Source organism: Trachurus japonicus, chromosome 19 (assembly GCF_045865225.1).
Source record: "Trachurus japonicus isolate A0001 chromosome 19, Traja_1.0".
In the NCBI taxonomy this organism is placed as follows: domain Eukaryota; kingdom Metazoa; phylum Chordata; class Actinopteri; order Carangiformes; family Carangidae; genus Trachurus; species Trachurus japonicus.
The window spans coordinates 8135881-8148567 of NC_140925.1; positions in this window are offsets into that span (position 1 = coordinate 8135881).

Below are 12687 nucleotides of genomic sequence, written 5' to 3' on the forward strand. Positions count from 1 at the left end.
ATGAGTATATGATATGAGTATAATGTAATAGGCTATACCTAAAAAATGTACTGAAGTACAGGAAGTAAATGTGTTTAGTTGTTGGTGTTTTTCTGTTCTCACATTTTTTGGTCACATACGGGACATTTTGACAACTTAAGCTCTTTGAAGTTAAACAAACGTCTTTACTTTGTGATGCTTATGACTCATCATCATGTAATAAGGTCTTAACCTGCGATTAGACATAGTTTGGGTGGCAACAGTGTGTGAAGGCTGTTTTCTGTTCCACCCTGACAGCACCTTGCTGTGCTAGGTCCAATAATTATTATTTTCCTTAGTGTGATGGAGAGTAGAGCAGCAAAGTTAGTTAAGTCGATCAAGAGAAAGTCTGGTTGAACGCAAAACACCATATATCTGCAGGTCTTTGCTGCTCATACGAGTACTTTTTCCTGGTTGCCTCTGTCATATAAATAAAAACAGACTTTGGTTTGGAGAAAAACAAAACTTTCTGACCTTAACTCCACCCAGCACCTTTGGGGTGAATTGGGATGCCATCTGCACATCAGGTTTTATCTCCCAACATCAGAGCCCAATCTCACTCTTTCCCATAGTGCGTGCAGCCAGGAAGAGTGGAGGCTACATATTAATGCCCATAGTGTGGGAATTATATGTTCAACGATTGCTTATCTGTGATGTTGATGTGTATATACATTTGGACATATCATCTATGCGTGGTGCAGCATGAGAACTTTTATTACTGGTTACTCCTGTTGGTTTTTCAATGGTTTCTATCTCTGGGATACCCATTTTGTTATGGTCGCATTAAAACAACATTTGTAGCAGCTCACATTGATAGAGCAATGAATTGATAGCAGCTCTTACAACATACGCTTTTTTTTCAGCATTTTTCATTTTTCTTTCTTAAATTAAAGTATAGAAGCCTTTATAGTCATTTCCTTCATCATTGTCAGCAAATTGCCCATGCAGGAGTGAGGTATTTAACGTCCAGTCTGGGTGGGGTTCCATTAGATAGCTTTAAGACCATGCTGAGTGCTCTTGAAAATTAGTTTTTTGGCAACTTCCTAGGATGCACAGTCTCCCAGCAAGCCACCAAGGCTTTGTCAAGACTGCGCTGGTTTAAGCTCGCAGCTTTTCAAGCCTCCCATTATGCCTGACTCAGTCGGGCAGAAAGCAAAAGAGCCTTTTCTGCAGTCATGTGGGCATACTGGCATTATACACAGTTCAGTATTAGATATTTGTGAGTCATATAAACAGAAGGGAGGGCACTGAGGCTTCTTGAAGGAATAAGAAAAAAAAAACTTTATAATTGGGGAGTTATATAAGTGTCTAAATCCTCCTCCAAGGATTTAATTTTTCCCCCATTGTGTGTTTGGAAAAGCAGGAAAACCTCACAGCAGAGGTGACAAATCCTCTGACATAGAAAAAAGGGTGGTACAGTTAAGGGATTGTAAATAAAGTCTTTAAATCTTCAGGTGACGGGTAGTTAACTGCCCCCCTACTGTGATTCTTTATTTATTATTTTACAGTATTTACTGTACCTAAAACCAGCCAATTATGTAGCTTACTTTACTTCCTCCTTCATGCCAATAAACAGGGTTTTTGGATGTTTTAGGTGAAAGCAGAGGCTACTTCCTTGTGAAAGTATTTCCCAAAAATAGATATGAAAACACTCAAGGCTTACTGTAACAAACATACAAACAAAAACTTACTGAGGACTGGATGGCACGGCTCCAGATGTATTTATCGTATCCTCTTTCCTGAAATGGTCCCACTTTTTGAGTCTCCTTCCAGATATTCAGGTCTATTTAGCCTCATGCACCCTTGTGTAGATTTGTTATGGTTCTCTTCTTCCTTCAGTAGCCTCCCCCAATTATAAACTGTATAGATTTCCCCATGGTGAGTCCCTGTCCTCTCTTCACATCTACAGTGTGGATATGTGTGTGTATCTGTGAGTTACTCGTGAGTGTGAATATGTGTGTGTGTGTGTGTGTGTGTGTGTGCATGCATGTGTAGCTCCCTGTTGGCCCAGATGCTGGGGTGTGTACAGTGTGTAAATCTGGGGCTAGTTGGGTCAGTCAGCCATGACCTGGACTATGTTGGGCCTTGTCTTGCGAGTGCCTCCAGCAGTGTTCCCCTCCTCAGCTCTGACCAGCCAGCCTCACAAACAAGGATTTAGGTCATCTTGACCCACCTCCCCCTCCACCGCCCGCTTCCGCCCGTGTGTTTGTTAACGTGACGCCTCCGATGATCTCTGAATGCAGCGTTTAAGATGTTTACAAGATCTGTTTGCACAAAACAAACAGATCTTTTTCTCTTTTTTTTGCCTCGGGGCTTCATGTTGAAATCTACGCTATAAACATGATGACTATATTGTAAGCATTTTGTATGTAAATAAGTATTCTGCACGCCATAATCCCTAATGTAGTTAATTTAGCCTTGTGCCTGGAGCTTTGCCTGAGAAGGATCAAATACTTACAGCTACAAAATGTTCAGGAACAACTAACTGTAATCCATGATGCTCACCGATTTTCCCACAGTGTGGCTGAAATCCCAAAATTTTTTGTAGTGCCAAAATAATTGCTATGATACCTTCTCAGAAGTAACAGTACTTGTGCTGTGGGATGCTTTACTGTCGCAAACAGTTGCCTATTTACAGCAGATACAGAGGTGTACAGGTATTTATTCAGCTATGTATCTGATACCTCTGATAAATATAATAAAGCCAGTATTTACTCCCCTTTTAGCTCTGGGATGAGTTAATACTGTAAACCCCCCCAAGGCAGAGAATAGTCTGGTACCAAACAGCCGAATGCTTCACTGTGATTGGTGAGAGTGAACCGAACAGTAAAGGTATGAACGGAGAGAAACTCTGCTGAGAGTAACCACAATCTTTGCCTAAGTTGTTGTTTTTGTTTTGGCAGAATCGTTAAATACCGGTCTTCTCGTCTGGAGATGGATTTGCTTGAATTTCCTCACTCATTTATTTAGTCTTTGTGATAGACAGTTGGTCTTTTTTTGGCAGTTTGTTAATGTCATCTCATATAATTAAGGAGGGAGATAACGACAACCTGTCCTATACACTATTTCTGATCCAGCTGTTGTGTTGTTAGTATCACAGTAACAGAACAAGTCCTCCATCCTCAGTGACAGCCAGGTAAGAGAATGAAAAAAGCTCTTCTCATCCACATGCTACTGATGGCAGACAAACTCAGGAAGCATCGAGTTCAGCTGGTTCTCTTGTTAGGATAATAATAATAGTGTAGATTAAGGGGCTAAATCACTTTCATCATTTAGAGATGAGGGGATTATAGTAGGTCTAACAACACATACTGTACTTACTGATTTTTATATGTGTTCCCCTTTATTTGGTGGATGGGGGTGGCTGGTTGGGGTGGGGGGTGCTTGAAATCCCTACTTCACTTCTACAAATACCACCAATGCACTGCACTTAAGGGAGTGCAAAGGCCTGTCCTAGAACAGGCGTACCAGTACAACATTTACATGGTGCCTCTGAAATCAGATTATGTATGGGTTCAATTGACTTAATGGATTTGAAGAGACTAGATCCTATTAATGAATAGGCTGCCCTACGGCGCTGCCCCAACCAATAGCAAGCTAATCTGGCATGCAAATTAAATCCTGCCTCAATATGCCTGCCTGTTTAATGCGATCCATTACACAGTTTCACTTATTTATATATACTATTATAAAAGAATAGGCTTATAAACAAACTGCGGGAGGGGTTTGTTCTATAAATGGGGCCGTGCTGGCCCCGGGGCAGGCGGAGAGAGCTGCGATTTTCACTGTCATTCACTGCCAGTCACTGACAATGGAGCTGCCTGTGTAATGGAAAATATGGAATAACATTCAAAGATATCTTAAACTGTGAACGATCAGTCCACTATGGAGGTAAAACTGTCTCAATGTTATTTGTATTAGATTGACAATCTGTGTGTAAATGTGTAATCTGTAAACATAACACATATTTTCTGTATTTGTAGAAGGTGCTTTATAGTTATAGATTACACATTTACGCACAGATTGTCAATCTATTCACACACACGCACAAAGAAAAAAAATTGAGGTAACTCTTTTTCTATAGTCCACTTTTATGAATGAATTCATCCATTGCATTGTAATATTACAGAACTGGCTGTTTTTACATTGCAATACATTGCGTTTTTGGTTTTCAGTGAGGTGATAAAATGCACCATGAGAATATGTGCAGGCTGAGATTATATTTCTTTTCTTTTCCAATTTGATTATGCCTCTTTTTCACTCCAGATTCCCCACTTTAAGCCCACTGCGCTGCAGGGACATAAGTGATTTGTAGGCTGGGGTGTGTATTCGAAGTCATAATCTGGCACATGATCACTCTGAAGGCTGAGCAGGACGTCTGCCGAGGAACTCCGCCGCTTCCAGCCCTTTTGGTTCCGGCAGGCTCTTCATGCCTGGTTACCTTAGAGCCGGCTTCGTTAATGTCGTCGGGAATAGGGGTCAGGGGGAGGCCATGATTTCACCTGACCTCTGCTGAAATATTACAGCCAGGTTTACTTACCAGAGAGAGGGAGAGAGAGAGAGAGAGAGAGAGAGAGAGCCTCCAAAGCTGGGAGGCAGTAGAGAAATGCGGAGGAGAACATTGCCCCAATCTGATGAGGCTTTTTCCACTGATGAGGTTTAATCACCGCCATGCTAGTATCATTTCACTCAATCCCCTTGCATCGTGTTGCTATAACATCCTCCCTTGTTGTCTGTAGTCTTGTGCAGCACCGGCTTTACCGAGAATCATCGTCTGATTCAATCTGGTTCAGCCACTTCACCTCAGCATACTTCAGCACAACTGGCTTTTTGAGCAAAATTGAATAAGACGTGAATTGAATATTTTCAGTTTATCTGACAAGGGTTCCCTGACAAATATAAATAAATAAAGCCTTCCCAATGCAGGTATGCTTGAGTGTGTGCACCTCATTTCAAGCACAATTAACTTGAAATGGAGTGCTACAGGATCAATAGTCCCCATTTGATCCAGGGGGGGGTCTGTCACTCCATGGGAATGGCACACATATGGTAATACAGGCAGCTTAACAACAACTTAGAGGATTTACTGTTGCCGTTTTCAGGCCAACATGAATAACAAACAGCGCGCCACTCATAGGAGCCATCTTCTTTTATCCCAGTCTCAATTAATCTTAAGGCGAGACACCATTTAAAGCTAATGAACAGAGGGCAAAACTGATGTATATTGATACCAAGAGGTGAAAGCATCAAAAGGGGGCTCATGTTGCAGAATCCACTGCTATAGGCGGCCTGGCCTGGCTATAGCAGCTTGCCTCAGAAAACACAACATAAAAAGATAAATGAACACTGAATGACCCTGACGTAGCCGTGTTCCTTCATCATATAAATAACAAAAAGCAGAGCGAATAAAGCAGACTGTGCCGGGGCCAATTCCCCAACGGGTGCTTATATGAAATGCAACTTTCAGGCGTTCTCCCCTCTCAGAATGTGGCATTTATTTGCAGGACTCTGTTTCAATTTAAAAGGAATGGCAGCTGAAGGAGGCACAGGGGACAGTGTCTCATCACCGCCACTTACCACTCTTATAGGCCTGCTGCCGGGGAGGAAAACCTCAGCAGGCAGCTCCACTTAAACAGTGAAGACCTCCACCAGTCAATGTAATGTGCAAGGCTCTGATAGCCTCATATTCTCAATCCTGTTTGAGTGTGTGGGTGTTTGTTGGCCTGTGTGTGTGTGTTTGGTGCTCGTTGGAAAGGTTCTCAGTGATTTTGATGTAGCATGTTCTTGTAACATTTAATATGTTTTTTCATACCTGGGGGAAAAAAAAACATGTGGAGAATAGTCTTAGACAGGATCTTCAACATTTTGGGACATACATAATATTGTTTCTTTGCTGTTAAGTCATTAAGTGTGAAGTGCCAAAGGACAGTATGCTATGCAATATGGTTCAACATCTAATGGCAACATTTACTGTAAATATTGTAAATGGTAGCATTCAAATCATATTTTCTACTTGTTAGTTGACTGGACATGTTATTAATCACCACAAATGATTTATTAAACAGTATCTAAAAAATCATGTTAAAATTAAATAGGCATGTACTGTAGCCTATGTCTTTGCCGTTAACCTAATAAATACTAATCTATTGCATGAAGTATTATGCCTTGTATCAAACTGTTAATATCACAATATTGCCTTCGTGAACTCAGAGTTTACAAGCTGAACAAGAACACCTGAACACACCATTAATGTCTTTCTCACACAATGACTATCATCATATGTCCTCTGCCCAGAAATGTAAGAAATGTAAGGAGACAACGTCATTAGGTCATCATACAACACTTAACCCAAACAACATCTCACTATTTGACACCTTTGTTGAGGTGGTGTTGACCTCAAAGTGCTTTCGGTTGGAAGGGTGATTTTCACACAGTGCTATAAGGCAGGTGCTTTAACGGTGCCATCCTATAGGTCGAATGTTCTCATGGTGAAAACCAAATTAATTATCTTGTATTTTCACCCTGAGAAACCAGACTAACCAAAACAGTGTGACTTCACGCCCAAGGACGTTCCTGGGACCGTTCTCGAGAAGACGGCATACGGACGTTCGTCGCCCAAAGGGTTAATGCTGATGAAAAACAAACAAACATGTCCATAAATAGGTGCTTTCCCTGGAAGAAAGACTTTATATGCTACAAGCTCATTTGAAATTCAGCTGAATGTCTCACACAGTGGTTGAGCATACAGGGCTGACGATGGGGGGTAAATTAGAGCTTGGAGATGAATTATCAAACAATTAAAAAAAAAAGAAAAAAAAGAAGCCAGGCTGAGCCAAAGGGAAACAGAGCACAGATGATATTGGCAATGGTTTTGAGATGCTCTTGTCTTTCTGGGTTAAGTTGTTGTATTTCTTTTTATTTTTGCACTTTTGGCTGCATGTGTTTTCAAAAAAACAAAACAAAACACAGCGAACAGCTATTAATTTCCAGGATTTATGTCTCAGTAATAAATAAATCAAATATAAAGTCAGTCATATATGAACTGACGAGACGAGTGAAACGGCTGAGGATGTGTCCATCCCCCACCCGCCGCAACTCTCGCTCCACCCTGCTCTCTGTGTTCCAGCGATATTCATTTTGATTTCAATTAAAGATCCTGAGTGTGACTCTCGGAGAGAAATTGCCTGCCTTTAATTAGGTAGTCTAAGTTCATGGAAGCAATTGTTGTTTCCCCAGCACTTTCAATTTGATGAGCCAAGGACTCCCATTTTATAGCTATGAATGAATATGGTTTCATACCCCTCAGGTTCCTTGTCCTGCTAAATATCTTGCTGCAACCACACAGAGAATATTACTTGTGTGTTTGTCATTAGTTGCCAGGGTTATGCTGCCATGAAGAGTGTATGTACTGTATATGTGTGTTTCTGTAGTCTGCAGGTGGGTTCCTCCATCTGTGATGAAGAGGTCAGTGGCTGGCTAGGACCACATGGTGCGGTGCAGGCCGCTGCCCGCTGGTCAATAATCTATTACAGGACATCCCTCCTACTCCTCTGTGTGACTAATGCACTGCACTGAGATGGCCTCCCAGAGGTTAATGCTGCTGGGCTGACCCCGGTCCCCTCTGACAAACACTGTCAATGCTTGATTCGGAAAAGCTCTTCCTCAGCCAAATATCCGGTCAGTCTGCTCTGAAGGTGGCTGAAGGCGCTCATATCTTCAGTAATGTCACTTTATTTTTGTTTGTCCACTTAAGATTCAAAGATTGTATTAGTTTTCTCCACATCCAAGTGCACAACTGATCTTGAAAATTGCTCAGGTGTGCAGTGGGATCTGTGGTGTAGTAAGTCCTTTTAGGTGTAGAGAAGTACATTATGAGTGTTCACATATACAGCATGTTCATAGGAGAGCAGCAAAACATGATGACTATGAGTAAACTGTCAGTTCATTTTGGTAATTCTTTGGCCGTCGTTCCCATCGGTAAAAGTAACGGTGACATCTCTAATAATAAGGCTAGAAGAAACACAAGAAACACAAGACAGATGATCCAACAGGTTTTAAGCAGGTTTTAAATTGTTTACTTGCAAAACAATTTTAGTGTAACAATCTGATTAAACTGATTTGTTGTCATGTTTACAACCTGTTTGATCATTTGAGCTTTTCTTTTGTAAGTTAACTTGACTATAGCAAAATCACTGTGTTCCCAGATCTCAGTATTGGGCGATGCTTTGAAGACAGACGCTGTGGGAAGCTTGCGACCTATACGTGTATCTACATATAGCATCTTTTTTGTGGTGGCCTGTCCTGCAGCCAGAGTCTTTTGAAACATATGTACCAAAGGGCTATGATTTGAATATAGCTATGAGCAACCTGTAGTTATACAGCTGAAGGTCAACACTTAGTCACTGTCTGTTTTGAAATCCAGTAACCTGGAGCCACCACAATGAAAATCCTATCACTGTCCTGGCTGCGTTGTAACTTGTCAGGTGTTTTGTTACCGCACTCTGCTGTGACTGTCACTGTGTTTTTGGGACTGGTGCCTCCACGAGCTGCTGTTATAATCAGATCTCTTCATGGGACCCTGATTGGTAGAACACCATGTTATTCTGACAACCCTCACTTCCAATCAATTTATGCCACAAATTCAAACTCGCATGCACTCAAGCATTGCCAGTGGCCTTGTTCCTCCATTTCCCTTTTTCCCTCTTTGGCTTCTCCAGCCTCTCTCGTTCTCTGTCAGTCCAATAAGCTGCAGTCAACAGCACTAAATATTTATCATTGCAGCTGTTTACATCCCTCCAGGATTCAACCCGAAATCTGCCATTTTTTTCTTAAGAAAAAAAAAACGTGAGCAAAAAAACCTGTCACAGTTTGTTTTTTCCATCTAATTTGCATCCAATGATATTTGCACTGCAGTTATGAGCCTCATAAATGAACTGGATCATAGGCTGTGAGCATTGCACAGTCGCACTGTATTCATCACGATGTCTCTTTGTTTCTCCGCTCTGTTTTAATAAATCACCTGCTGCCTCTGCAAGACACTGTCATTTGAAATTCTAGCAGCGGGTCTCGTCTGAGTGCGACGAGGAGGACCGTGGGCCGGCCTCATGTCTGCATGTGGAGCAGAAGGAAATTAGCCGCACCTGAATGACAAGGCAAAGGCTCCCACCCCCAGAGGGACTGTGATCTACACACAAACTCCCTTTTAATAGACTTACACCTCATTTGGCCTCTAAAGCTTGTTGAAGGGTCCCAGAGGACGGGGAGGGGGAGGCGGGCCCCTCAGAGGTCAGCCCCGCTGCTCGCTGTAAACCAGCTGCAGTGAAAGGCAGAGCTTGATTAGATGGCCATTCACACCCAGAAGGGGACTGCCGTGGAGGGACAATGCCACATTTTCCCTTGCAAAACAACAGGGACATTTTGTCTGGCCTGTCGTGAGCAATATCTGTTATGTTGCGGAGGGGCTGTGTGAAAAGCTCAGAGGAGACAGAGCGATGCCGCACATGAAGATGACTCGCTGCTCAATCAGCGGTCGCCTCCGTTAAAGAAAGGATCATGTTTTGTGAATCTGGAAGACACAATTTAACTTGTATTTTTTCCTCTTTCTCTCCCTCTTTTACTCTCAAAAGAGACTTTATGGCTCTGACAAATTATCATCACAAATCTCTCGTTGACTGTCCAAAACTTCTATTTACGACCATGAAAAGCAGCCAGATATGAAACCGGATTAAAAATCTTTCTGTCAATCTCCTCTGGTCTTAGATCACAGTGCAGCACCTACACACAGCAAACGGTGTGTCATTACAATCAGCTGGTTGGTGTGCATGTTTATATGTGGTTATGTAACTGTGGCAGGGAAATTAAATTAAATATTTATACATGATATGAGACAATTAGTCAAATATTGTTTTGACATTGCAAAAGCATGGCTACCACCATTATCATCGTCCATCAGTATCTCCTCATCCAACTGTCAGCAAACAAATAAGTCTGTTTTCAAAAATGTTGTTTAACAACTGTCACTTTAAAATGAAATCCCTAGCACTGCAGATGTAGTACTATAACCACTTGCATGAGCATGTTTTTCCTTGCACGCACAGAGATTAAACCATTTTTATTTGGTCATACATCATATGTGGCAGTAGAGTACACAACTAAAACCTTAATATGGCATTTTCCTGCCAGTATATCAATACAGTAAGCCTTTTAAAACTTTGTTTGCAAACTCAGTATAAGAATCTAACAATAATGATCTTATTTGTCTGTATTCACACTGTCCGTCTGCCTCAGGAGAGAGGGTGTTAAAGGGTTAAAAGCCATTTGAAAGGGGTTTTTCTTATAAGAACGACTCATCTTTTTTTGGACTGTTTTGAACCTGAATCACAGAAGTCATTTAAAGCCCATTACACACAGACGTAACATCTGAACACCACACTGTATGCGTTCACTCTGGATGCTGATTGCATAAAATACACATTTAATGTATGAAACATTTGAAATGAGTTAACTTACTGGCTGAAGAAGTCAAAATAAATTTCCTCTCAGTAACTGCTGCTTATTGAAGTTAGCTCATTTCACACTTTCTCTACATTTTACCTCCCTTTTCACCGCCTCTCATTCCCCACTCATACATCAGTCGTGCTGTATTTCAACAACTAAAGGGCCCGGCTTTAAACACTGTAATAATACCATGTTCCCTGTCTGACCGAAGGCTTGTAGCTTCAGACATAATATGAACTCATTTTGCTCATTAAAGCATCAAGAGCTTCTCAGCTGGTCATGGGGGGGGGAGAAAAAACTCAATGACCTGGACAATGGCAGAGAATAAGCTGTGGTGAGAATCACTGTTACAGAGAATGATGCTGGTTATAAATAGCGATAAGCTATTTGTCAGGGCTTTTATTTTGAAATTTTGAGATTTCTAGAGCCGTTCCACTGCTGTGTCATAGTGAAAGCAGTCTAGATTACTATTTATGAATTGGATGACATAGGCTACTTATGGAAAATATACTTTTGATGTGTAACAACTCCTCATGGTGTCAGCTCCTTCTTGGGTTACTAAACAATAGATCCCACTTCCTATAATTGTCAACAAGCGAGTGTGTTTCAAGTGACTCATGATGGGGGGAAAAAACAGGTTCATTGTGTTTGTGAGCCTGCATGGCATCGATGCTCTCACTGTCTGTTTTTTTTTTCTTCACACTTCATTCAATGACATCCAAAAACATTGATGGTTAATTATTTCTGAGGAGGCTTTTTGCATAGCTCCTGTATCCCCGGGTTAATTCAGAAGCATTCCCTTATCTTCCCTGGGGTATAGAGTTTGCATTTTAAGTGAGGCACAGCACAGACACTCAGCAGCATCTTAACTTCCTAAGTTGAAGTGTGGCTGGGGTTAAGTGGTCCCTATGCTCACAGCACCTATCTCAGCCCAAACATGACAGCTGGGGACTTGACTGTTGCTATGGAAATCACAACCCCCTCCTCCTCCTCCTCCTCCCTGCCTGTCCAAACCCCCCACCACCCCCATCCCCCCCCTTGGGGTGCATGAATATGCCCCAGACTGCTCATTTGAGACCATACAAGTCCTCCTCCTTCTCCCTGTGTTAACAAGTCAACTTTTCTGTTGTTCTGCCCTGTTTCAAACGGGGTTTATTGCAAATGGAAAATGGCTCGGGGTGCACTCGGGTGCTTAACAGTGCTCAGTCCGGCTTTGCAGCTGGAAAATTTCCTAGAATGGGCTCCTGTAAGCTGGCTAGAGAAGAAGACTGAGAAATTGTTTGCCTTGCTTTTTAAATTACCACAACAGAAATATAACGCGGTCACATATTGTATATCGAGGAGGATGAACTCTATAGATCATGAATGTGATGAATATCTATTGCTACTTATAATTCAGGGAATTATTTTGAAGATTTTCATTTCATGACGCCATAGTTCTGCTTCTGTTTGTGCTCAGTGAAAGACGTTCATTGTATTTGCATTCGGTAATTGCCTCTCCATACTGCATTTTGCATGGTTACTGGCAGAATCTGCCATGTGGGACTCAAACTGTGTAGCCTCTACCCACGCTCAAGGGTTCACAGGAAACAAAGCATGTAAGACAAGATTGACTCATAAGTTGAGTGTTATCATGTCTAGCAGCGTTGAGGCGGCCCTCCTGATTCTTCTTTACAAAAACAATGTGAAGACGCCGAAACCTCTCAGTCCACAGTTTTTCTGCGTGTACTATAAACACACACACACACGGGTTTTGATGCATTTCTGTCAGTGTGGCCACTTGAGGCATGTTTGCTTCTCCCTGTTGTTGATACAAGTGTCAACAGCACTGCTAGACCTGCACCTTCAAAAAGCACTGGAAGAGTTACCACTAGAAACCACAAGTGCTGGTAAAACAAGCATCGCTTACATCAGAAGGATTGTTATTTTAAACCAGGGTCTTAACTGTGCTCTCTTTTGCTCAGATTTTTCAATAAGTTTACAGCATCACATGGCATCTTTGAGTTAATCTTTCATTAGTTATTCATTTTTAGTGTTTGAAGTCAAGTTTAGACAAAAAATGTCCCATGCCATTTCCACCGTATACCTATATTCACGCATCCACATTGACATGCACAATATACCCAGATGCTTCCATATAGGAACATAGACATATATCCATAAATATACAAT